Source organism: Marmota marmota, unplaced genomic scaffold, assembly GCF_001458135.2.
Source record: "Marmota marmota marmota unplaced genomic scaffold, marMar, whole genome shotgun sequence".
Classification (NCBI taxonomy): Eukaryota; Metazoa; Chordata; class Mammalia; order Rodentia; family Sciuridae; genus Marmota; species Marmota marmota.
In genome coordinates, this window is record NW_026000196.1 from 6,346,011 (window position 1) to 6,351,393 (window position 5,383).

General features: G+C 39.9%; 1 long non-coding RNA gene across 1 annotated transcript; it reads left to right on the forward strand.

Annotated features, from left to right (window-relative positions):
* Positions 1–2,978: 2,978 nt before the first annotated feature.
* Positions 2,979–5,114, forward strand: LOC125612466. The gene is made up of 2 exons (XR_007342800.1): positions 2,979–3,043; positions 4,997–5,114. It is a non-coding gene; the product is annotated as an uncharacterized LOC125612466 (long non-coding RNA).
* Positions 5,115–5,383: the final 269 nt, after the last annotated feature.

Sequence of the window (5,383 nt, forward strand, 5' to 3'; positions counted from 1 at the left end):
TTGCAAAAAGTGCAGAAAATAGAATGAGCCCAAAGAAGGAAAAAGTCACTTGAAATTTTACTACTCAGAAATAACCACTAACAGTTTTGTGTTTATCCTATCAGTCTCTTTACATTTAGGATACGTTTATATATACTGCAAAATGGGATCATATGTATAAGACTGTTTTGTTGTCTGCTTTTTCTTGTGACAATATTCCATTGACATCTTCTATCACTAGTTATTCCTCTACCTTGTTATGTTAACAGGTGCATGGTAATCCACTTAATAATGCCTTGATAACAATCAAATCAACCCCTATTTTGGAATTATTTTTTTTCTAGTTTTTAGGATATAATATATATTATGTGTGTGTGTGTGTGTGTTTTGTTATGGAGATTGAATTCAGCAGCACTTAGCCATGGAGCCACATCCCAAACCCTATTTTGCATTTTATTTAGAGACAGGGTCTCACTGAGTTGCTTAGCACCTCGCCATTGCTAAGGCTGGCTTTGAACTCGCGATCCTCCTGTCTCAGCCTCTTTAGCTGATGGGATTACAGGTGTGCACCACCGCACCCAGCAGAATATCATATATACTTTGATGAGCATTCTTTGAATTTATCTTTTGCCACATGTATTAGGATTCTCCAGAGAAACAGAATCGATATAAATATGTGTATAAATATAAACGAAGAGCTTTATTATGAGAATTGGTTTACATGATTATAGAGACTGAGAAGTGCCATGATAGTTCATTTGCAAGTTGGAGAATGTTATGGTTTGGATATGAAGTGTTCTCCAAAAGTCCTTATATTAGAATATGTATGGTCAGAGGCAAAATGATTAGGTTATATATCCTAATCAATTCATCCTGTTTTGAATGGACTAACTGGATGGTAACTGCAGGTAGGTGGTTAGAGCATTTGATCACTAGGGATGTGGCCTGGAAGGGCCCTTTTAGCCCCGCTCTCTCTGCTTCCTGATTGACATGAATGGAGCAGTGCTTTTCCATAACACTCTTTGGCCACGATGTAGTGCTTCATCTTGGGCCCAAGGTAATGGTGTCAACTGATCATGGACTGAACCTCTGAAAACATGAGCTCCAAATAACTCTTCCTCCTCTAAGTTGTTCTTGTCAGGTATTCTTGGTCACAGTGATAAAAAGCTGACTAACCCAGAGAACCAGGAAAGCAGAGTAGTTGACTGAGTTCCAACTGGGAGATGGGAAAGGTGGGTGCTTCTGGTATACATTCGTGAGTCTGAAGGCTTGAGAACCAGGAGTCAAGAGCTCTAATGTTAAAGGACTGAGTTAGATGGATGTTCAAGCTCACAAAAAGAGACAGTTTATCTTTTTGTTATCTTGGGGTCCTCAATGGATTGGAGGGTACTCAAGCTCATTGGTGAAGGTGGATCTGCTTTACTTGGGGTACTGATTCAAATGTTAATCTCTTTCTGAAATACAGACACACCCAGAAATAATTTTTCAGCTGTCTGGACATCCCTTAACACAGTCAAGTTAATCATCCATGGCTTTTTGGGTAAATTCTTAGAAGTGGACATTGATCAAACACATCTTACAAGACTACCATTTTCAGCTCCCACCAGCAGTGGCTGAGAACGGGTGTTTCCTGGAGGTTCCTCATATGTGAGTCAAAATGATATCTGTGATTTAGTAGTTCTTCTACTCTAATGAGACCTGAAAGGCAAATGCAGAGGTTGGGACTTTGAAAATGGGAAGTCCCAAAGAACTGGTTCCAGGACTCTCTAATCATGCTTTTGAAAAGGTGTTTGTCTCTCTAGTGCTGAACTCTCTGATCCAGAGGAATGATGAGCCTGAGTTATGTTCCCCCTCCTTATCATAATACCAGGGTCAGGGTTCTTTCTAGGCTCTGTGTTCATAGACATCCTCACTGCATGCACCTGGCTGCCCAGTTCTGCCTGTGAGCACAGTGGGAGGGATGGAGTGGGGTGGACTTGCTTTTGTAAAGGAATAAAAAGAGCTGGGAGGCATTCAACACATTGCCAAGTGAGGAGGACGCAGGGTTCTTTTCTTAGAAACCTCTTTCTTCTTCTTTTTTGGTAATAAAGTTTAATTTTTCATCATAAAAGTAATGCACACTCTTTGAAGAACGTGAAAAATTTAGGCATGTAAAATGAAGGCAGTGTCACCCATGGTCATATCACTCAAGGACAAATGTTGGTACATGTGTTTCCAGTTTGTGTGTAGTTGTCTCTTTTATACAGTTGTAATCACGCTATCTAAATTATTCTGTCTTGCTTTTTTTTAACCAACATTATCAGGCATTATCCTTGTTATTACATAGTTTTGATGAATGTTTTTTGATTATGTAATTTTCAGTTTGGTGAATGAACACCACACATTGTTTAGCATTATTTAATGTTTAGACTATCATTTCCATTTTGCAAATAGAAAACTGATCCCTGTAGGAGTTATAAGGTAAGAAATACAACCAGCATTCTTTCCATCCATCCATCCATTGTTCAGTTATCCATTGATTCAACAAGAATTTGTATAGTACCTGTTATGTATCATACTGTAAGGCTTTTGTAGGCAAAACCCATCCTGATTATGTGATATTTATAAATCAGGGGACCATACAGGCTTATCGGGACAATGCTTTGGTACTATTAGAGCCCACAGAAGGGGCACCAATCTCAGGTTCATGAATTCTTCTTGGAGGAGATAATGTTGAAGCCCAGTCTTTAAGGAAGAGTGAAAATTGGGCAAAGAAAAAAAATATTATGAGGAGAGCAAAGCAGCAGCTCATAGAGATGAAGGACGCATAATGTGCTTTGAAAACTACAAATAAGTCACCATAGTGCTTGTTGGGAGAGATGGGGGTGGGTTTGTAGACAGGGCTTAGTTCATGATAGCTTCTATACTCTCCTAAGAACTTTGAACTTTACCCTAAAAGCACTGGTGAATACTCAGTGTGTTTTAGATAAGAGATTTACACAATCCTATTTTGATTTTAGGAGGACACATGGACTATCAAGGTGGAGAGTGGACTTGGGAAGCCAGAGCCATGGAAACCAGATAGGTCAGTATTCAGATAAAAAGTGACAGGGCCTACACTGACACAGGGAAGTTGGGATGGAAGGGAAGACATGACTTAAGAAATAATTGGGTGACAAGATAGAAAGCAGATGTGACTTTGTGAAGTCTGTACAGGGAAAGGGGCAATATGATCATTTAATTTAAGAACCTATGAAGAGAGGAGACAATGAGGTCTGTCTTGGAGCTTGTTCATAGATTTCTTTTTAGGTGCCTGTGTAACAAAATGGGTATTGGGTAGATAAAGATAAGAGGTTTGGGTGGAGAAAAAGATGAGGAGCCATCAGGGTAGAGATGATGGCCAAAGCCTCAAGGATGAACATTAACCATGGAAAGTGCAAAGCTGTGGTTGTCACCTACTGTAATCATGTGCCCTTTTATAGACCTTAGGAAACCCACAGACCTGCAATCTAGAAATCTACAAAGAGAAGTAAATAGAAAAATTTAAATAATTTTATTGGAGTTTATAGGTACCATGAAAATCAATCACAGCGTAGAGTTGAAAAATGAAGTTTAAAGCAGAATTCTGAAGGACACCAGTATTTCTGGGGCAGGTGGCAGAAATCTTAAGAGGAAATGGAGAAGAAACTGCTTCAGGGTTGGGCAGGCAAGATGAAAAAGATGCATGATGTTCTGAAATGAGACAAAACAGTTTCAGGAAGGACAAATGTGGTTGATAGTGTCAAGGGGTTAAGATGAAATTGAAGGTTATGTCCTTCAGATAAAGGAGAAGCTCAATAGCTTGAGCATCAAGAACAGAGAAAAGATCCAAGTCTTCCAGTTTGTAGGCCACTGTTCTTTTTCTATGCCTTGCTTCTCCAACTCCCATTCAGAATCTCAGGGGAAAGAGCATTCACCAATCACAAAGAACCCCTCTCTGTTTTACGGAGCCCATTTTAAGCAAATTTGATACATGGGAATAGGAAACAGCAGGTAGCTGCTGTGCTTAGACTGCTCCATCTATTATTGGTCTTAATTTTCTACCCCTGCATATATGCATGCCTATAACTAGGCAGCTTTGCAATTCCTTCCACAAAAGGGCAAATAAATTTCCCTGCTTCTTGACTTTTGGCTGAGGCCCATCTTCTGCTTTGTTTGGTTGGCTGACAGACATGTTGCAAGCAAGAGTTTGGGATGCCTTGTGAAGTTTGTCTTGCCCTTTTGAGATTGTGTCATTGTCCTGAGAAAAACGTGCTTGGCTGGCTCAATGGTCCTGAGTGGAAGAGGGACATGTGAGGTAGAGACACCCCAGCTGACCCTCAAACTCACAAGCAAGAAAGCTGTGCTTGTTATTATATGCCATTGAGACCGTGAGGATCTTTGTTCCAGAGCATCCTTGGGTTTTACAGTATTCTTTTAATAAAACTTTGCAGCTTTACGAAAACATTTGTTTGTCTTACCTTTCCTGGTCCCAGCTCATTGTCTCTCTTCCTGATTCACAGCTGAAGTCATCATTCCCCAGCCATAAACTCACTATCTTGCTCCCAGGACCTAATCTGAGCAGAAGGGATTGAAGCAGCTCTAGCCCCACTTCCTGTTGCCCAAGTAGACTCACTTTGGAGGCTAGACCAGCACAATCTGGCACTGATGTACAAATATGGTGTTTTTTTTTAAACCTATATTTGTTCCCAGTCCTAATTAGGGACCCTTCCTTTCCACCCTAATTGATATGCATTAGAGCAATCATTTAATATGTTTTATTGGGCAGTGCTATAGTTGGTCTGCGGTTTAAGCATATCCTCCAAAGTTTCATATGTTGGAAGTTTGGTCCCCGGTATGATTATATTAAGATGTGGGGGGATCTTTAAGCAGTGGGGCCTGGTAGGGTCAATAGGTTGTTGGAGGCCTGTCCTCAAAAAGGACTGAAGTAGTTCTTGTGTGATCCCAGTCTCTCTCTGACTTCCTGTCTCACCATGTGATCTCTCCCTCTCCTGCACAGTTCCACCACTGTGATGTCAATAACCATGAGGTCCGCACCAGAACCAAGCTGATTCCAGTACCATGCCCTTGAATCTCCAGAACTTTGAACCAAATAAACTTCTTTTCTTTTTAAAGTACCTAGATGTGGGTATTTCTTGATAGGAATGGGAAACAGACTAATCCAGACTGTTACTATATGCTAGTCCTTTAAAAGCAAAAAAAAAAAAAAAAAAAAAAACCACCACAATTAAAGAAAATAGTTGTTTGTTTTCATGTAAAACACCCAATGCAATGCCTGACATGTAGTTGGGGATCTGCTGATGCGAACACATTGCTATTCTAGAAAATACCAAAATGAAATCTTCATGCATAATTCTTGGTTTCTATTTTTCTAAAAAATTTTTAT